The sequence below is a fragment of the Anomalospiza imberbis genome, chromosome 13 (genome assembly GCF_031753505.1).
Source record: "Anomalospiza imberbis isolate Cuckoo-Finch-1a 21T00152 chromosome 13, ASM3175350v1, whole genome shotgun sequence".
In the NCBI taxonomy this organism is placed as follows: domain Eukaryota; kingdom Metazoa; phylum Chordata; class Aves; order Passeriformes; family Viduidae; genus Anomalospiza; species Anomalospiza imberbis.
The window spans coordinates 4,036,620-4,058,200 of NC_089693.1; the positions used below are offsets into that span (position 1 = coordinate 4,036,620).

General features: G+C 43.2%; 1 long non-coding RNA gene across 4 annotated transcripts in view; it reads left to right on the plus strand.

Annotated features, from left to right (window-relative positions):
• Positions 1–21,581, plus strand: part of LOC137481752 (uncharacterized) — a 79,760-nt gene that overhangs the window by 16,687 nt on the left and 41,492 nt on the right. Inside the window, exon 3 of one of the 4 annotated variants that reach the window (XR_011003642.1) lies at positions 21,014–21,086. The exons of 2 other annotated variants lie outside the window; for them this stretch is intronic. This is a non-coding gene — a long non-coding RNA (uncharacterized lncRNA). Of the gene's footprint in view, positions 1–1,093; positions 1,881–21,013; positions 21,087–21,581 lie in introns of those variants that run through there. One more of the 4 variants, XR_011003643.1, reaches the window with a different exon arrangement.

Genomic DNA, 21,581 nt, shown 5'->3' on the forward strand with positions numbered 1-21,581 from the left:
CACCAGCTCTCTGGGATTTCAGCAACCCCAGCACACAAAGCAAGGAGAAGAATGCTGGCAGTTTTACTGGGAACATTTTTGCTTTAATCTGTGGTTTGCTATTCCTGTGTACAGCGAGGTTCTCATATGAAGTAAAGACCATTGGATCCTCTCTCTGGAGAGAAGTTATATCTCCACAGGCCTCTGGAGTTTGGTGTTTCAGTGTAAAGTCACCTGGGTGAACAGTGGCATTACCAGATGGTTGGACTCTGTCACTGAGGAGGATTTAGGTGAGAAGGGAGTATCCTGGTGAGACCTGCATGTGGTCTTGGCAGAGCCAGGGGTATGAGATCAATGTCTCATCTCCTCTTGCACAGACAAGGTGATTCCAGCCAGCCAGTGTAAGATTTATCACTCACCTCCTAAGCCAGGGAGTCATGCCCTTCCCTGAATCTTGGAGGGACAGGCAGGCCAGAACCTAAATCTTGTCCTCTGCTGCTTGGAAGGGCAAAGGTCTGATTTCCGCCCAGCCTGGCTGTGACCCAGAGGGCATTACCAGACAGGTTATGCCAAGACTCACTTTTTGCTCCCAGGGGCAGTGCAGCATTTCATGCCCTGTGCTGTGACCCCTCTGTCCAGTCCAGATTCTACCTCTGCACATTGCTGGAGCTGGGGGCTGGGCTCCAGAGAGCTCCTATCTACAAAAGAGCCTCAGTAAGAGTTTAGCCTTGGCTAAACCCCTCCTGTGCTACAGGGCCAGCTCCTGTAACTCTGCAAAGCCTTGCTCAGTGTCTCAGAAGAATGTTCAAGGTCAGTGGACTGGTTTAACTTACACAAAAACTTGGTACTTTGGAACAATTGCTTGCTTGATATAAAGCTCTGTTTTATGTGGACATTCTGTCTCTTCATTGGATATTTGCTTATAATCAAATCTGAAACTTTAACCAGTTGGCCTTCAAAATGCTGAAAATAATGTTTTCTTGCAGAACCAAATTCTGTATCATGCATGAAGCAGAGATGTACCACTGTACACCAGTGTGTGACTAAAATGTGCATTGATTTTCCAAGTCAGCCTCCAGTAAGGAAATCCCATCACACTGCCACTTTCTTACAGGTGCAATGCTTCATGCACTGAAATTGAAGTTGCCTTTAAGAAACTTGGCTCTATAAAGCTTTTCCATGGTTGCAATCAGTAACAGCAGTGCTGTTTCTAGCAGTGCTACAGCTCCATCTGTGACAGAGGGAGTGGGGAATTTAAACTGGACTTTGGTGCCCAAATGGAGTAACTGCATGGCCTGAGAGAACAAATTCTGTGTTTTGGTGGTGCAGCTGCCTCTGAATCAAAAATCTCCTGACTAGTCTGGCCAGACTGGGACTGAAGATCAAGCAACATCATCATCTGGGGCTTGATTTCACTTCTTGGTGATTAAAAAAATTAAGAATCCCTATTGCATTAATGTTTATTTTTGCTACAAATGGCAAAACAGTCCGGCAAAACAGTCCAGCAAATCAGAATCTTTACAGCTGAGAGATTGAGTAACAAGGGGAAGAAAATGTCAATGCAAGTTAAAGCAAATTTAATAAAGCAAATAAAAACAACATACTGACACTGAAATATAATCTTAACGCTCTGACTGCATCTAACTGAAGCCAGGAAATTCTCAGCTAAGTGTTCCCTCAGCCCTCTTAAATCAGCCCAGTTTGCTTAGGCATTGTTGCACATAAGCGCCTTTATGAGCCGGCCCCAAAACACTGGATGATAATAGGAGCTCTAAGAAGATATTTATTTTGTCAGCTGTGTGTTTGGATGTATCTCTGATGGATGTATCAGCCCTGATTCTGCAAACCATGGAGAAAGCAGCCCCACTGCCAGTTTGTGCTCGCATGCTTTGCACAATCACAGTCGCCGCGCGATTCATGAGGTGGGACTGAAGGCACCAGCTCAGTGTTTCTGAGGTGCCTCTGTAGATCCTCTAATGCTGCTTTTCACAGACTAGAGAACAGATCTTCACAAAATCTATACATTGAGCAGCCTCCCTTTGCCAGATGAGAGGCTGAACTCTGAGAGGTTGTGATTTACCAGCAGAAAAAGTGTGTGTGGCAGTGCCAAGACCTGATCGTGCACTCTCAGTGCCTCTCCTGGATGTTTTCTCTCTGAGATGTCCTCCTCATGGACTGGAAAAAATGAAGAGGTTCAAAACTTGAGGGATCTGCACTTCCCTGCAGGTGCAGTGTGATTTGGTGGATTTTAGGTAGAGCTGAGAGGGGGCTCACCATTTGGTTTTGGGAACTGAGGGCCTCCAGAGCCAGAATTGCCTGGAGTCCCACTTGAATTGAAGACTTAGGATGAGGGCTGGGTCAGGATGGAGCTGCTGTACACACCTGCTTTGGAGCTAGGAGAGGACACTGAGAGGGGTGGTGAGCTTTTTAAGAGGCTTGGCTTGCTCCCTAGCAATCTTTTTTCCCCTAAAAGAATTACCAAAGAAAATGCTGGCCTGGAAAAGGCCAACAAAGATTGCCACCTATGCCTTTTCTCCATCTTTCACCAGAAACCTGGCCCTTAAAATATATTTGGAGTTCTGAATATTTATTTTTTGTGCAAAAAGAAGGTCTTCCTCACACAAGTAATCCTGTGAAAGCCTTTAGAGTCTGCTTGAGTTGTTAGGTCTGCAGATCTTCTGGGTGAGATAATATAAGAAATGGTTTGTGCCAAGTGCTTGTCTTTTTGTTCCCCCCACCTCTAAGGAGTCAGATCAGCCAAATTTGAACTTCCTGATACTGTTTGCAGTTGATTAAGAAAACACAGATATCAGCCAAATATATGCCTTGGTTGTTCTTCTCGCTCATGTTCAGAAAATGCACCTAATATTTCTCTTCTAGAATCAGGAACAAACAGATTTCTTGCCCAGATTTGCTGGCTTCCATGTCCAAGGAGCTTTGACCTGCTTCTGCCTCCCAAGTCCTCATTGCTAGTCCTGACCACCTCTTTATTGAAGAGCCTTCACAGTCCATATCCATCCTGCTTATCACTCTTACTCAGTATTGACAAATCTGTGCCCACTTCTGACAGGCCACAACTAATTGATTTTCTACCAGCCAAGTTTTCTAGCGAACGCTTTTGCAGTATCTGGCCTTGTGAGTTCCCCCTGGGCTCAGGGAAAGGTGGGCAGTATCTTCAAAAGCAGATGTTTTTGTAATATTTAAACCCTAAAAGCCTGTGAAAGACAGTGGCAGTGACACGGAACCGATCAGAATTTCTGAGTTGCTTTTGTTGTTTTCCCTTTTTTTTTTTTTTTCTATTTCTCATGCTCAGGCTGTGAGATCTGTGGGACTGGGGCTGACGTGCTGTGCAGGCCCCAGAGCACTGAGATTTTAATCTGTCCTTAGGGCTCCCAGAATGTGTGGCAGTACATGTATTAAACAGTCTCCTCTGCTTGCGTGCAGGAAAATCCAGTAAACCCATCTGGATACAGCTCAGCCCTGCTTTTTAATTCCTTGCTGGTGGCCCGCAGCATCCGTGATGCGCTGCTGTGGGAAGGCTCTGAGTGCTCCTCCCGCTTCCCAGTGATGTGGGGAGGGTTTGGCTGCCCTGCTGAAAGGGTCAGATGCAAAAATAAATATTAGCACCTTTCTCACTCCTGTAGTCTCAGGGCAGGAAGCTATTTTCTTTCCTAAAACTCCATTTATTCACTGTAGTAATTCAGAACCTGACTATTCTTAGCTTTTACCTTTCTGTGTCTATAGGACCACAGGGCTGGGCCAAATCACAGCATAGCCCCAGCTGTCAGTCATTTTAGTAATTATTATTAACCCCCTGCTGATGCTTTTCCACATGAAAGCAAAAGGTTCTTTGGCACTTTTCTTACTTTTCTTTAAAAGATGGAAGGTGGAATAACAAAGTTCTTAATTAGCTGAGCTGGTGTTGAAAAGCTCTGTGTCAGATTTCCAGGTCAGTGTTTGATGGAGGAATGATAGTGGGAAGTGATGCATCGACATTGATTAAAGAGCAGTGATGAAGCAAGATAAAATTGACATTTCATTCTTCCCAGCTAAAGAAATGTGACTGACAATACTTAAAGGTGAACAGGCTTATTTCTTGAATCAACAATGCAACCTGTAAAAACATCCATCACAGCAGTCTTTTCTTAATTACTAACATCTAATTAGCCCCAATTCACTGTGGTGCACTGATTACACTAAAAGGTGCCTGCCACTCTTCCTGTTTTGGGTATAGCTGAGGAGGGTAAAGGATGTGAAATTAACTGGCACTTCCAGTTGTTTCATCTGGAGACCCTGCAGAGTTCTCAGCTTCTCTCTCTGTTCTCCATTCCTTAGTCAAACAGAGCAGTAATCCCAGATGAGTGCTGGATGCTGACTGCGAACAGCTCCCTGGAAGCATCAGGAAGCTCCAAGAGGGGTGTGAGGATGCTGCAAAAAGCCAAGCTGCTGCCTTTCCTGCTATTGATAATGGGGGAATTCATATTTTATAGAACTATACTTGATATTGTTGGCTTTTCTTTTTCTCTTTTTTTTTAATGTAGTACATTTTCAAGCTTCTTTAAAGTAGCAATTTAATGTTTCCTCACTTTAATCTGAGACCAACTCAGCCTCCTTTCTTCAAGTTGACAAAGGGCTTTTGATGATTGTTTCCCATCCTTTAGCTTTCTTCCCTTGAAAGAAACAAAGGGAGTAACAAATACAAATCCCCCAAAACCTTCTTTCCTACAAGGGGTCTGGAATGCAGCTGATGCCTCCGTGAGCATGTTTGTGTTGCAGAAAAGACCATTCAGGTGCTGAGGCTTGGAGCAGCAGTTAAATGCTCATTTTCGAGCTCTGATGGAGTTGAAATACTGCTTGTTGCACCAAGGTGATGAGGACAGGAGGTAAAATCCCAGAGAAGTAGCATCCTTTTATCAGTAGATGGTAGTATAGCAACGTGGAAGGAGTGCAGCTGCCTTGAGGTTGTCCCAAGTTCTAAGCTGTTGTACTCGAATCTTAAGTGAAAAACAAGACAAAGAGAGGCAGAGGATAAGTTCAGGCTCCTGTCATGTTCTACTTTTCTCCAAATAGTAGTTTACAGCAGAGGGAATGAATGTATGTTTTCATTCATGGTTTATCTAGAGCAGTGTGAATAATTGATTATTCTTGTTCTCTGACAGTGCAAAAAAAAAAAAAAAAAAATTAAGCAAAATGAAAAAAAAAAAAGTTAGGAAATCAAATAGTAAAAGGGAAGGAGCAGACTCCTGTGTCAAAATAAGTATTTTATTTTTCTTCAAAACAACTGTTTTTTCTATAAAATGCTTTGCTTTGAAGGATGGTTTGAATCATTTAACATAAAGGAAATTGCCAAGCGAAACAGTTGTAGTTTAGTTCTGGCTTGTACATATCAAAACAACTGTTTTTAAACATTATTTCCTTTCCTATCTATAATCTAAAGAATTTAGTGAAGCTGGCACAAACTTCCCAGAAGGTGGTGCTGCCAAAACTGAAATTATCATAAAGATGTTTCAACCAAGGCAGTCACCATCCAGGCTCTTAGTTTGGCCATGAATTGTTTGCTATGAAAATACAAATAAACCAGAATAAACCTGCAGAGAGGCCTTCTTCCCTCTGTAAGCTCACATTTGCAAAGCCGTTTAGTTTCGTTTTTTTGGTTTTTTGTTTCTTTTTTTTTTTTTTTTTTTTTAATTAAAAGCAGACTTTTCCTGCATGTGAGCTCAGGGATCCCAGGGGCCAGATTCACAATGTAAATGCACTTAGGCTAAAGAAATCCATATTGATTTGTACCAGCAGAGGATCTGGCCCAGTAGGAGCAAACTCTGCTTTTCGAGGTGGTATTGAATTTGTATGTGTTGAATTCTGTGCTTTGGAATTTAAATCAAGGATTTGATGGCAAAAAAAAAAAAAAAAGAAAAGGAGGGATTTGTAGAGATGTGGCATCCGCTGTTTTCACTCTCCATGTCATCTTATTAGCAAAAGCACGGTGCTAGGGGTGATGTTGATGAAGATAAAGGGCTTTTTGGTTACAACTGGGTTCTAATCCAAGCCCTAATCTATGTATGTGCTAATGGTTGACAAATGACAGTTCTAAGGGGGAATGGAATCTATGAGAATTTTAGATTTCAAGCACATTGAGTGGGTCTGTAGCTCATTGAAGAGTGATGCTGTTTTTCTTCACCAACATTTTTTTTCCTCTCTTTCTCTCTTGAATTCTTTACTGCTAAAAATACATTAGATGTATTATCTATTCTTAAATCCACTCTAATAAACAGACCTGTGAATTAAAAGCAACACCACAGTGCAAATGTATGAATAGTCTGGGAGGTGGAATGTGACCTGTGCAGGGCTGAGAATTTGTCATTTGATTAAAACTGCATGTTTTAAAAGTTTATGCAGTGAGGCCTGTAATTTCAGAGCAGGAGACTCTTTCCAAAGTGTCCAGGGCTGGGATTCTGTGACCAAAAGGAGAATGGGGAAATCCTGATGGTTCTCCAGTGAGGGGGTGGCTCTTTGTGGTGAACCTGGACTTGCAGCCACAGGGGTCCCTTCACTATCACCGCAGGATTTTACTTTGTCTTCTGTTACAGAACAGTTTGGGTTGGAAGGAACCTTAGGGATTTGGTGAACATACCTGAAACATGGCTAATTCTGCTGTGATGGGTTGGGATGCAACAAGAAATAGTTCTTTGCCCTTGGTTACTTTGTGGGTTGAGGTTATTGTGTGCAAATGAGGTGTGTGTAAATATGTGCATGTATTTATATATATATATATATATATATATATATATATATATATATATATGTATCCCCTATTTATGTATGTAGTGCCACTCAAAGACACCCTGTGAGGAAAGCTCTGTACAAGCTCCCATTGCATTTATTTTCCCACATTTTCCCTGTGCTCTCCCCTCTCTCACTCTGCCTTCCCCAGGCCTGTGCCAAGGGTTTGCTGCCAGACCTGTGATGTGATTGCAGGAGCTCTGGAGAGCTGGAGGGGGAAGCAGGGCAGGTCTTCCACCAGCAGCATCTTTCTCTGTGCCCAAGAGGAGCTGTTTAATGTTTCACATAGTGCTGGGGCTTGGGAAAAAACCCTGCAGAGCCATGGTGGAGCAGTGGCTCAGGGCTGGGCAGGTGCTGGCAAACTGTGCCTGGGAGAGTTTGGCACTTTGAGCTGCAGGTGACAGAATCTATCAAAGTGCAGATCCATCCAGAGCGTGTGGGAAGGGAGAGGGACACAGGAAGGCGTTTCAGAATACTGGAGTGCATAAAAAGTGTCATTGTGGGGTACATGCAGTACTTCATGGGGACACTCAGGCTGGGTAAGAGGTACAGGAACAGCACAACCCATCTGCAAATGCATCCTGGCTGTGCCACACAAAAAGCTGTGACAGGAAACTTTCTCTTCATGTATTTCCATCTAAAGGCACAACACACAGGTCATGGGTTTGCTGCAATATGTAAACAAGTGCTCTGGCAAGTATTATGTTAATAATATGCTAAATCAATTGTCTTTATATCTCAAAAAATTAGTTAAAAAATATCCAGACGAAACAAAAGCCCACCAAACTTGCTGGTCATGGCCAAACTGTCCCAGCTTACAGTAGATTGGATGGGAATTTGTGTTATTGATGCCCCAACCCCAGCCTCATCAGGGTGGAGATGTGTGATGCACCTAAAGTGAGAACCCCAGGAGATGGATGAGGTTTATGTCTGTGTGGGATGGTTTATGGCTGTCTGCATGGAGACATGAATCCTGAGCAGAGAGAATGGTGCAGCTGAAGAGAAAGACTCAGTAATTTCAAGTGGCTTTAATTAGGGTGAGACTGATGCTACCATTCTTGACTGCCTGTTTGTGCTAGAAGGCAAACTGCAGGAACATGGACTGTCTTGTTCCCAGGATTAAATCCAGCTTGGCAGGATCCTCCCTGTTCCTTTCCAAAGAGTGGACATGTGGGTGTGCACATCTCGGGGGTGTCTGTGTGCACATCTGGGACAGACAAGCACAACCTGGCAAACCTGTGCTGGGAAACCACAGCCTGATGGCCCTTGCAGGGGCTCAGGTGAAGGAGGTGCAATAAATCCTTCTTCCTGTTCAGGTAGGGAACCTTCAGATGACAGGATGCCCAAAACAATTCAGTTCTGATGTCTCAATCCTAAAACCAGCTGTCCAGTCCTATGAAAGATGAACTTTTCCCAGAGAAACTGGATGAAACGTGCATGTGCTTCTGGATATTCCTGACAGGAGAGCAACGAGACTTTGTGTCTGAGGCTGGAGAAAGTGTTTTATAATTGCATGTGAGAGCTTGGTCATCTCCAGGGAAGCTGGGTTTCGTGCACAAGGTGCCAGGGCATGAGCAGGGCAGCAACACTGTGCTGGGAATATATAAAAATGCGGTTCCTAGCAGGGATGGATGCTTGTGGTGTGAATGGGCCAGGTCGAGAGCAGTGGGATCTCCTCAGCGGGGGGCTCTGTGCTGAGATATTTCAGCCTTAGCGTGGCTTTGCTGGTTAATTTAACAGAAGTTGCTGTTGGAGTGCTTTGTGGGCAGGTAGGCAGAAGTGCAGGCTTTTACAGCGCAGAGGTCAGCAAAGATAGAACTGATAAAACAGGACACTGCAGAGGAGGGAGAGGAGATAAGAGACTCATGGACCCTCCACAGCCCGTGTGAAGAGAGGACATTGCCCTGTTCACAGCAGTCTCCCCTCAGCTCAGGTGTTATTCCACAGATCTGGGGAAAATAACAGAAGGAAACAAACCAGGAAGAAATAAGTCTGAGGTGACCAATAGTATTTGTTGAGCTGGATTCTTTTTGCCTTTGTTGGAGGAAAGGGGAGATGTCCATGTCTGGAGGCCCTGGGAAGAGGCAATTACCAGGTGTGATGAGGTGGGACTCTGGCAGGATGTTTGCCAAAGGGAAGAGAGAAAGAGAGAGGACTCCTGTTTTTTATTTGTACAGGTGCAGAGCAGAGCTTTTCCAGAGAAATTGATCTCCTTGCAAAGAGAAGGAGTGCTGAAACTCAATAGAATTTCCATTTCCTTCACTCCTAAGCTTGTCCCACCCAAACTGCAGGAGTTTTTGCAGCTCCTCTGCTGCACTCACTGGCTACAGTAATGAAAAGAGATTGCCCAGGTGTATCCAAACCCAAACTTTGATATGGCATCTTTGATACTGGGATCATTATTCACTTACACAGAGCATAGGCAAAGCTGAGGAGCAGTTCAAATCCAGGGCAAAATTCCTGACATGCAGGTGGGTGCTGAAAAACAGGACTGGCTTGTGTGTCAGCTGCCTTCAGTAGCAGAAAGTCTGGGATGAAAGTGTTTCACAGGCTTCCCTGTCTCACTGAAGGCTTGACTGAGAACATAAAACTCTATGTGTAGACAGAAGTTGTTTAACATCACATTTAAATACAGTCAGGTTAGTAATTTCCTCTGTAATTTTTCCAGCTGTTTATGTGTAAGTCACGTCTGGAGAGCACTTTCTGTGCTCTCAAAATCAGGAGTTAAGTTATATTGCTGAACTAGCTATACATAAGGAAGGATTTTCATTTACATAATAAGAGCTAAATATTTTTTGTCTGATAATCACTAGAACATGAAAGTGTGGCATGTTTATGCAAAGTCTGATATTAGGTCTGATTTGCTATCATTCTTGAATATTTGATGGTGTGGGTGGTGTTTTAGCTTAGAAACCTGAGCAGCTACTATGTGAGTGCTGTTCATCAATAACAACTGATTGCATTAATAACAAGATCAAGTATCACAAGACTTACCTGAATTCTCCTCCTGCCTGCAGTCATCTCTCCCCCCCTAGGGTGGCAGTCCCAAACTCCAGGGATGGGATCCTTTCCATCTGGGGTGGGATTCCTCCTCTGGTGGACTTCCACAGCTTGAACAAGTCCTGAGGAATCCTGCTCTAGTCTTCTGAGAGAAAAAGGCACTTCTAAGGTGTTATTAATCTCATCCAAAAATAGCCATTTAAAGGATAGAGATGAATTGCAGTCTAGGAGTGCTTGTTTTGGTCCTGCTGACTCCCTTAGATGTAGCATTCACATCTAAATATAGATGTGATGAATTTGATCCTTGGTGTCTCCCTGTTAGATCTGATGTAAGGACTGTAGCAGCTGATGGAAATACTCTCTTGGAGGTGTAGTTAGACACTGCATTGATCTTACTTCCCATCCCTTACTGTGCATTTTAATTTGAGCCAATGCTACCTTCCCTTTCAAGAGGTGGAGAGAAAACACAGTCAACACCATGAAAGCCATGGAGCTCCTTCAGTAATCCAAACTGACTGGGAAGTTCCATTTGAAACCATTCACCCATTCCATTAAAAAAACACCAGGGAGCGTGCATCCCTATGAAATAACGATGGGCAGAATAAACTGTCTGGAAGTATCTCGCCTACTCCACACCATTTAATCAGGAAGCAGTGAGTGGAACTGGCCTAACATTTACAAAGGGAGAACTGACACAATGCATATTTGAACACCATGAGAAATAGCATCACCGGGGACAGAGAGTAAGTTTAGTTAATAATGAATGGCACATCCTATAAAATACCATTACACAGTGTTCAAGGCCCAAGAATGATGACATAATTATTAGGAGACTGGGAGATTAAGATATAATTTAAAAAAACATGACAGGGGAGGGTGTAATTGGGGAGACAAAATACACAAGAAGTTTGTAATTTACATGTCAAAATACCTTTTTCATGTTTTGATTGGATTGGACGCCGCCTTTCCACTTCATTTATCTTGGCTTCAATTAGAGGCAGGAGAAATGACATCTCATGTTCATATTCTTGACACACACTGCTCATAGACACTTTCTAATTCTAACAGACATTGAGGGGAAAAGGGAAACTCGATTCTGCCTCTGTCATGGACTTCTTAGTTAACCCCTAATTTGTTTTCAAATGAGGCTGTCACTGTGGTTCAAATGAATATGCACTTAGGCTTTGGGGTGTATGTTTGGGTATTTGCTCATAGGCTGGGTTTTGCACGTGGCATAGCTGGGTGGACCCAAAATCTGCTTTTCTGGGGGAAAAGAAAAAACTAGAAGCTAAGAACATTTATCCCCCAAAGAAGAGCTTTGCTGTGTGAACGGTGCAGACTGTTTTTATCAGGACAGCCATATTCACAGTGTGCTTGTAATCATACAGAGCCATCTCCAAAGCAGAGGATGTGAGTTGTGATTTTCCCCTTTGGCAGAATTTTTGCTCTTTTTATTTGCTGTCTGTCTCTTTTATCTGGTGTTGCCATGTGTTTCCCAATTGGCTCTGAAGTCTGCTTCCATTTTTTACAGGAACTGTGCTCTGTTTTACACCCATTCCCACCCAGACACATACACTAGAAATGTCAAAGGTGTGTTTGAGATAAAGCCATATGTTTCATCAGTGCTGAAGTATCTGCTCACCTGAAGGCACGTACTGAAGTCTTTCCTCTCTTGGCAGCTGTCATTACCCTTTTAATTCTTGTGCTTCATCTCAAAATCAGAGTTTTAGGTTTTTCCAAAGGCTGTTGATTTTGGTTTCTTTTCTTTGCACAGTCTGAGATGTGGAAAGAGGGCAGAAGTTTTCCCCTCTACAGGACTTCTGACATCTAAAGGGGGGCCTTTAAAGCATCTTGAAATGTCCAGCTGCAGTCACAGGTATTCAAAACCATCAGTCACTTTTGAAATCATGGGAAGCAAGTTTCAGGTTTATCAGTGACTTTGTTTTATAAGGAAATGCAATGAACAAAGTTGCTTCTGGAAATGCTAATCAGGAAATATCAGAGAAATAGTCCTTGAGAGATCTCCTCTGTGAGGGACTTTGACTGCCCAGATGGAGACAGATCTCAGAGCAGCTGTATGAGGTCTCTGCATGTTCCATGTGTGTCCTGAACTCTATCAGAAACCCCAGGAGTGACATGAAACTGGCTGAAGTGGGCAGTGCTGCTGTTGTTAATGCTATTATGTTTTTGGTATTTAAGCCACCTGTAGTCATGCTGGGATCATTCACCATCAGGCTCCCTCCAATTCTGGCAGGAGCTCACTACTCCTGTCAAATACACTCAGGTCTGGCTTCAATTGTAAGGTAAAAAAACAAATAAAATTTAAAAAGCTTTGGGATAAACAACTGGCTTAGGAAACACAGGTTGGGTCAGAGCAATCACTCATCCAGCCTAAGTGTCTTAAACTGCCCCCAAAAGTTGTTGTCCAGAAGGAGGGTATGACTCCAGCCACCTTCTGCAGCCTTTTCCCTTCATATGCCCCCAGCATCTATAATCATTGGATTAAGGGTGTTAGAGGGTACATTCCTGCCCATGCCTCTGCTGGACCTGCTGCCCATGAGTTTCTCTAATCCCTTTAAACACTGCAGATGCCCTCTGCCTCCACAGCCTCCTGCGGCAGCAAGTTCCACAAGTTCACTGCCAGTGTTGCTTCACACAGTTCTGCAAACTGTTTTTGAGCAGAGTGGCCCAAGGTGCATTGCACACTCTACTGACCACACCTTGAGAGGCTGCACTGAAGGTCTTTGGAGTAAAATACTGTCTGGCTTTTGAATTTATAGTAGTTTGAGTCAGAGAAATATCCCATCCTCTGCAATCTCCTGGGTAACACCACCTGATCCCCTCGGTGTGAATTCTTTGTAATATAAACCATGCAGGTAGGCTGTAGGAACTGTGTGTAAAGTTACTAAGGTACATATTTGATACTTGAGGAATTGTATGACTTCTTCTGGAAGAATTGACTAGCATTGACTCTGCTGTCCCAGGTCCCTAACAAGCAAAGTAAGTAAATGAGAAATACTGGTACTAAACCCACCCTGAAACAGCTCTGGCTGTCAGGCAGAATGTTGCTGTGGTACAGGGAGATGGCCTCAGGTGTTCTAAAGTCTGACAGACACTTTGGTAGGTTGTGGGTTTTACATGGACAGGTTCCAGATCATTCATGAGCACATGAGAGGGTGAACACCAGGTACAGCTGCAGAAATAACTCATGGGGTAGCCAAGGCACCAAATCCATTTCCAACTCACATTAGCTTAGCTGACTGAACTCTGAACAACGTCGCTCAGTCCTCTTAATAAAACCAAGGTTCTGGGTTTATGGAATAGAATATTTTTAGCTGTGCCATGGGTTCAGTCTCTATCCAGTTTAGTGTGCCCATCTGAAGGTCTCTGGGCAGTAAAAAGACTTTCAGTATCTCTGCAAGTGTTACATATTGGCAACTCCTGCGCTAATATGCAATACCTGGAATCACCAAAGCTAAAAATTGCTGCTTCATGAGTTATTCACATGCACCCATCCCATTTCTGCTTAACTCACATGTACAGCAGCCCCTTTCAATGTGACTACTTCTGTGATTGATTTTGACTTTTCCTGAGTCTCTGATGGTATTTGAGAGATCAGTTTAGCCTTGTGTTGACTGTTCTAAGAATTACACAAAAGAGGAGAGAGCTGGCAAAAGAGTATCCTTGGGGGATGCAGAGTTTACTATGAAGAGGCTTCTGGCAGCAAAAATGATATTTGCCACAGTGTTGTGCGACCCACTTTGAGCAGGGATAGATTGATCATCTGGAAAAAGCCCTGGAATAGCTGAAAGAGGGAATGTGCAATGGAAATCCGTATGTCTTTATTTCAGTATTCATCGTGACAAGGACAAAATGGAAAATACAGGCCAAGGGCCTGAAATGAAGGCTGTGGTACCCCAAAGGCTCAGGCTAGCACACACTGCATACATCATTAAGCCACTGGCAGCAACACTCTGAAGCCCTGCCCAAGTTTCAATTCTTACACTTCAAATAGTCTCAGCTCTCACCAGATAAATTAATATTTAATGCACAAGTGCCCACTGCAATATTCCCAACTGTGCAATCTAATATTAACAGCTATTTCATAAACCAACAAGGCCCATTCAATTGGTGACCATTTAAACTATAACACACCATTAAACTGCAAAAGCAGCCATGAAAACATGATTGAGATACAAGTTTGTCAAGTCCATTGCTAAAAATGGGATTGCAACAATGTCAGTGCAAAAAGTCAGTGAGTAGTTCCATCCAGGAAAAAAAAGGAGTCGTGAAGCAAACTCCTTCTTGGAGCTGCAGTTGGTTATTAGGGCAAAGTAGATCCTGTCCACAAGAATATATAGGTTTTAATAACCTTAAATGAATCCATGAGGATATGTGGCACTTTTTGCTTCCCTTTCCTTCCCTATGGATGTGTCTGCAGAGTCCCCCTGATCCTGTGCTAATCCTGAAGGGCTAAAGGAGTCTTGGATTTTTAATCCACGAGGCATTGAAGTGGGAAGGCAACTTTACCCCTGTCTTTAGGAAGCCAGTGGTGCTCTGCTTGATCTTGATTCTTCTCATGCTTCCCTTCTGAAAAAATATACTGGTAAATTGGAGAGGAGGCAGGAAAGAGGTTCTGGGGAAAATGCTTTGCCATGAGATACTCTCAATCTTTTTAACTCATCAGAAATAAGATTGAGAGATGACTTGTCTTCAGTGTTAAGTGCCTCCACAGCAGGAAAACACTACTTGTAAGTGGTTCTTTAATCTATCTGTGAAGTTATAACAAGAACCAGTGTTTGGATGCTGAAGTGAAATGACTCAGGCATGTGTTTATCTCAACAAGGGTAAATAAGCAGTGACAAGTTAATGGTAATAGTGATATTTTTTCCCCTTGTCTCCATATCAAGACAAAAAGCTTTTCTGAAAAACACACTTATTCTTTGGTGTTTTCCTGTTAGGGATGGGAGAGAGGGGCCCTGTGCATTATACAAACCTAAGCAGTCATTCTCCTTTCTTTTCTTTTGTAGTCCAGGCTTTCAAGTGAGTTAAACCTGAGTTCACAAAAGAATGTGGAATTGTTGAAGGTATTGGAACAGATTTCAAGACTTTAGCCTAAGCAATTAAAGTCCTTTAAAATATTATTAAGTAGTGTCATATGAAGTGACTTCAGGTGGCTGAGTTTTAATTTTAGAAATGAAGGGAAAATGGCCTGTGAGGTAGAATAGCAGGGTGAAACCATGAAGACAAGTGTGATGTTGAAGGTGCTGTGTGATGTTAAAGATGCAGAAGAGGAGAGATCTGGTGGGCACAGCCATGAAAACAAGGCAGGTCTGTTCCAGCATCATCACACTTTGGGGCCTTTTTAACATGGCAGTGAATGAGTGCTGGGAAACCAAGGCATTGCAGGCATCCCATCCTCCTTCTGTATTGCGTATGTTTTCTGTCTTTATCAGCTTCTAAAGAGTCTTTAGCTGCATAAACCCACTTTTGTGGTGCTCTCAAACGTGTGAAGGCTCACTGTGCACAGTGCAGGTATTTAATTACATGGCCAGTCATTACATCTTTGCAAACCCCACTTTGGTGCTCTGGTGTTCTTGATTTCCCCATTTTGCTCAGACTGAATGAGCTGAAAGCAAGACCTTGGGGGGTCTGTGTGTGCAAGCACTTGTGATAGAGAGCCATGGGGGAAAAAAAGGTTGTCTGAGCTGCACTTCAGCATTTCATTACCATGTGTTGTTTTGCCTGACACTGAATTTTAGCATTTTAATATAGTTGCCTTTTGTTTATGTTCTTTGTTTTTTTCCAATCCACCCCTCTTCACCATTAAAACAAACAAGTTTCTTGTCTGGTAATAGACTAATAAAAAAGGCCCTAAAATCTTTCCTTAAATATCCCCCTTCATTTAAATATGTATTTTAAAGCCTACAGGGGCTAAGACTCTGGTTTACTACTAGAATGATTGAACCTGGTGTTTTTGGAGGGAGGAACAACCTGTTGATAGATGGCTTGCAAGTGACAGGCTGTACCCAATTGGGACCCTGGCCAGAAGTGACCAAAACCTGGTGAGGTTTGATGTCTAATCTGAAATGACCTGTTTGTCTCATTGGAAGAGTGAGAAGTTATTCAGACCAGAAAAACCAGCACTGCAGATGGTACCAGCTGTCAGTCTGTGTTGGCAATCACATTAGAGAGGGCAAGAACCTGAGCAAAGCTTCTCAGGGGAGGATTGCAGCTATTTGCCCGCTTGTCTGGTGGAGCAGGTAAAAAAGGTAAATCAGTTTTGTGGGGAAAAAAAAAAGTTCAAGAATGCTCAAAGGTTATTCACTGGATACTTAAAAAAACCCCAAAACATTGAATATAAAAGATCTTTTTTTCTGGCTTGATTTTCAGTTCCTGATTTTTCTTCCCATACACTGGGTCCCCATTTTGTTTTTGCCTTTTTTTTTTTTTTTTTTTTTTTTCTGCTTGGTTTTGACTCTGAACTAAGGAAGGAGAGAGTAAAAGGAGGAAAATTATTTCTGTGGATCAAGGCTCTGTGTATTGTAACTTAGTGCAGCTACAATAGGATTGGGTGATAGTGGAGAGTTTTGTAAACTTTCTTTATGCTCTGAATTAATCTGTTCCCTTCTGGAAAATCCTCCTTAGAGGAATCCCATTGCCAGCTTTGACACCCTTCGTGGAGAGCATTGAACTTCCCTGGTTCCCTTGACACAAGCCACAGGGACAACTGAGGGTCAGCTGATAGAAATCAACTCATTTGACCTGAGATCTGAAACAGTTGAGGAGCCTCTGGGTGGACTGGAGTGTTGAAAATACAGTGATCACATTCCTCTTCATTCAGTCAAAGCAAATTAGAGTGATTCAGCAGAGGAAAGAAAAACGTATGGACCAGTCCTTGCTAAGATGAAGGAACATTATTTCACTACATGAGGGAGCTGAAATGATGGTGATATCACCAGCTGGAAACAGCCCAGGTTTTCATATCACTATGACAAGTAGGAAGAGAGATGCCTCAGGTAAAGCAAACAGTGAGTCAGATGTCTCTTCAAATCAGAGAAGGCAGCTCAGGGGATCTTTTGTTAGAGGATCGTGGAGGAGCAGCTGAGAGGCATCATCAGTGTGCACAGAGATGGGAGCACCTCTGGGCTGACCTGAGCTGAGCTTCCAGGCTGGATACAGGGGCCAAGAGGAGCCACACATCACTCCTCGGGTCTTCTGTCCCTACCTGCACTTTGCTTTCCACTGAACACAAGAAATGTGGGTACGTGAATATTAGAAGCTGTAACGCATCCTGGCCAGGAGCCCTCAATGGCTGAGTGGGGTCTGGAGCCCTGTGAGCTGCAGAGTGCTCACTGCTCACTTGGGAGATCACCAGAACCATTTGATCTCACCCCCTTTTGCAGGTGGATGATCACAGGCAATTCACTTCATCTCCCCTTGCTATGATTTCTGCACCTGCAAAGAGCAGGCAAAGATTTTCCCTCCTTTTAGAAAATATTCGATAATCTCCTTCCAAAAAGTGTGAAGTAGTAAGTAGAATATTAGTAATATCCTGGTTATCCTACAAAGAGTTACACAGAAGTATTTTCTGATTCCTGTTGGCATTGCCTGGGTTAATGGTGAGCTGTCAGTCTGTTCCTTGGGAGATGGTCCTTTGCAGAATTCATAATATTGCTGCAGGGAAAGTATTGTGTTTTTTGTGCAGGATTATTATTGGCTTGGAAAAAACCAACACGAAATGATTTCTCTGGGTTTTCTAGCAGGAATCCCAGTTATTCTCTTCTGCTGCATTACACAATTATGCAACGTGTGATGCTACCCAGTGATGGGAGACAGCAGCCTTATAAATAAATGCAAATGATAAAGACAGGAGATGTTCTGCAGCATTAAAGCTGTGCCTGTAGAGGCATTGGTATTAGAGGAATTGCTGGCTTTATTTTCACCTGTATATGAGAGTAACACTGGAATTTTCAAAGTATCTAAGAGAAAAGGGGAATGATTTTTCAGGCAGATTGTTACCTTTAATAGTCATGTGTGGAAATTTGGCTTTGAGTTTCAAACCTGTGGCTTTGGGGGGCTGTATTTTTTATGGGCTAAGGAGAATATCCCCTCTCCTTGGCAGCTGAAGCTTTTCCCTGTTCCTTGGTTACGTCACTGAGCCGAGCCAGACCTCGGTGTGCAGTCAATTATACACTCATGCTGCTTTCAGATTCACTTACCCAGCAATGATGACTGTGAGCAAAATCCATCAGAGAGTTATTATCTCCAAAGCAAAAGCCTCAAATGTTCAGGCATCTAATCTGCCCCTGACAATCAGTACCTGTTCTCGAAAACACAGGACCTCAAATGACTTATTATTTTGGATGCCTGAAGGCTGGAAACACTTTTGAAATCTTGTCTGTAGCTTAACAACTCAGGGTTGTCTCAGGTCTGTTGGCCAGAATTAGGCAGTGCAAGAGGCACAGTGTATTACCTGTGGTACAGGAGGTCACCTGGATCATGTTATAATTACATGAACCTCTTCATTGTGCGCTGTGAAACCCACAGTAATGCTAGATAATGGTCTAGGCAGCATGCTAATTGGCTGGATAAAATGAATGTTTTAAGCAGTGAGTCTCCAGCTATCCCAGTATTTATGACATGCACACAATTAGCAAAAGTGCCTCTTCATCCTTCTGGTGATTCTAGCCAGTTTTAAATCTGGTCTTGTATTTCTTTTTGTGCTTTCACAACTTGGGGTATCCAGACTTAGATTGCTTCTCTGTGGTTATTTTGCCTTCTTGCCTCCAGCATTGACTTGTTCATGTCCCAGTTTAAAAGCAGCTAGACCTAGTCATGGTGGTCCACAGGGCAGCACTAAATTGACAGTGTGCCTGCTCCTGTAGAACCATGGGGAAACATTTGGTGTTCCAAGGGTAACTTCTGTCTCAGGTTACTCTGAGAAAGTGCAAAAATTATAAAGGTCTTGATGAACTATTCAGTTTTTCTTAGGTCCTCGTGCAATATTTTTTAATCACAGGTAAGCTTAGAGATATTTCCCTGCCATAGTTCCCAAGGGTCTAGGCAGCTGTTGGGTTATTGAGTTCAGCTGCCATACAAGAAACTTGTCTGAAAGTTGGAGCCTATTCATCCAGGCTTCACTTATTGCCAGTGGAGAGGGACAGGGCTGTCTGGAGGCAAGTTTGGTTATTTGGGATGAATCACCATGGACAGGCTGTTAGCTGAGCTAAAGTGAGATGAATCCCATCTACTGTGGAGAGAAGGCAGGAGAGTATTTTTATTTACCTCCCCACTCTGCAGGCCAGAATACATCTCCCAGAACCTTTTAACAACATACTGAACAACAAGGAGCTCTCCTGTGTGGCAGGAAAGATTCCTGGAGGGGCCAAGCTTTCTGTGTCCTGTATTCCTGTAAAGTTGGGGAGTTTTTTACATTTTCAGGTGGAGCAAGAAGTGGATTGTGCCCATATTTTATAAGAATCCAAACCCTCTCAACAGTACTTGCCAGATTACCCTGAGAAAAGAACCTTTCTTGACCACCCCCCAAATAATACAATTTCTCTTGACGCAATTTCCAAGGAGAAAACTCAGGGGCTTGACTAGTTGTCTTCAGATGGCCACCTTTCAGAACAACTGCTGCTTTGTTACAGTTTCTGAAATGATTGGGAAAAAGATATACGGCTTCCCTTCTGTGATCATCTTATGGTGTAACCTTTTAAGGCCAGAACATCTTAACCTGAGAATATTAGAGAAGATCCCACAGATCATTAAGATTTACTACACAGATAAGTTAGGTTTGCCTTTTTTTGGTTCTTTTTTTTTTTTTTTTTTCAATTGACAGAGCAATTAATATCCTAATGAAATGAAGGCTCAGTTATTTATCGTCCTCCTTAAAAGGGGGTTGGCCCTTTGGGACACCTTCCTCTAGCCATTGTGGTGAAGGAGAATTCCACACCTCCTGCATCACCTCTGCACCAGTGCAAATGACTGTGCAGTTCCAGCATTACAGCAAAGCCCAAACCAGCTGAACTGAGTGTGTGCCACTTCAGCTCAGGATTTCTTGCTGCTGAGCTGCCCATGCTGATGTACCTGTCCCCCTCCAGGCACCAATGCCCTCTGGAGCACTCCTTGGAGTGTGGCAGCGGGAGCAGTGAGCAGGGCTCTGACTGTCCTCCCATGCAGGACTCCACGGCGCCTACAGGGACTCGATGACAATCCTTTTAGAAATCAGGACGAGATGGCACAAAACAGGGACATCTGGCAGGTTCAGCAGAATGGATCAACTGCAGATTCCCCTGTTGGTGAACTTGGCCAGCAAACCATTTCAGCAGATGTTTGTCCTTAGGCATTGAATGCTTTCTGGATGCTTCTTCCCACTGCCTCTCAGGAGCAAATGCCAGCACAATGGAAATTCACATAAGCTCACTGACCAACATTAGGAACTGTTGACCTGCTGATGAGCTTCAGTATGTAAACTGGGTTCCTTGAAAGAGCAGAAGCTAATGCCTCCTCTGGGGAGTTATAATGAAGAAATGCAGAGTATAAGGAGCATTTGGGTAGTGTTTGTCAGCAGTGGTTAGGTACAGTTCATCTTCCCTGACGCCTGTGATTTGAATGCTGTATTGACTCTGCTTCATATAATCGCAAGCAGGTATATTAAAAATGCAAGAGGAACTGCATTTTGAAGGGAGGGGGGAGAAAAGAAAGAAAATAATTATTGTTACACATTGGAGCATATTAATGAATACATTAATAATTGATCCACTGTTATGTTTTCCCCTAATAGTCATCAAAATCTGTATAAACCTGCACTACAATACATAACATCTCATTACAACGTTTGCTCAAAAAATCAATGCATATCTAAGTTATTTGTGTCAAAACTCATTTATTTCCACAATAACATGGACTGTCAAACCTTGACATCCTGTTAATAACATCCAGTGCATTTGCATATTATTCAAATATTTCCTTTTATGAAATGGGGGACTTTTACTTACACCGTCCCACTTGCAGTGCTTCGTATATTTGCACATTAGCTCAATTCACACAGTTATAGAAGGGTTACCTGTGGCAACTAATTATACTGCACTTTATGCATATTAATGAGCCTGGTGAGCAGCCGTCCTCTGTTCTATGTTGAGATGAGGGGGGGGAAAAAATAACAGTCTAAGTGGGAGACCTATTACAGGCAAAATGCAGGCGAGCGGAAGACAGATATTTTATAATGTTTTCTCTTTGATGCCCACAGCCTTTTAGAGCAGACTAACCTGAGTGGGAAAAATACCTCACAGCAGTCCCAGCAGCTTTGAGGTCAGATGTGAAAATATTACTTTTTTTTTTTTCTTGATTTCTTTCCTGGGTTTTTTTTTTTTATTTTTCTTTTACTTTTCCTCTCTCCCTCTCTTCCCCCCTCTGCTGCTGCCTTCATTTTCTGGATTGTGTCTCTGCAAGGTGCTGAGTGCTGCTCTCACCCAGGACTGTGAGAGCAGCACCTCACTCCATCAGCCTTTTGAGGGGTAGCCTAAAGCCACCATCTGCCCTCTGATGAAGCCATCCTGAAAAAAGGCCTTTTCACCTGCACAGAGGAGAGGGACACGTTTTGTTTTGAAGGAGTGGAGACCCAGCTGGAGGCTGATGGAGATTCCTGTGACCAGGTGTCAAAAGGACAATGGGAAGGGTTGGCAGCCCCACTGCAGTACAGGGAAGGGCCACATCCTGTGCATGCAAATGCACAGAGAGAGAGAGAGATAAAGCTGTGTTCCTGCCGTGAAAATGGGCAATCTGTCAGCCCAGGGCTCTGCAGAGGGCAAAAACCA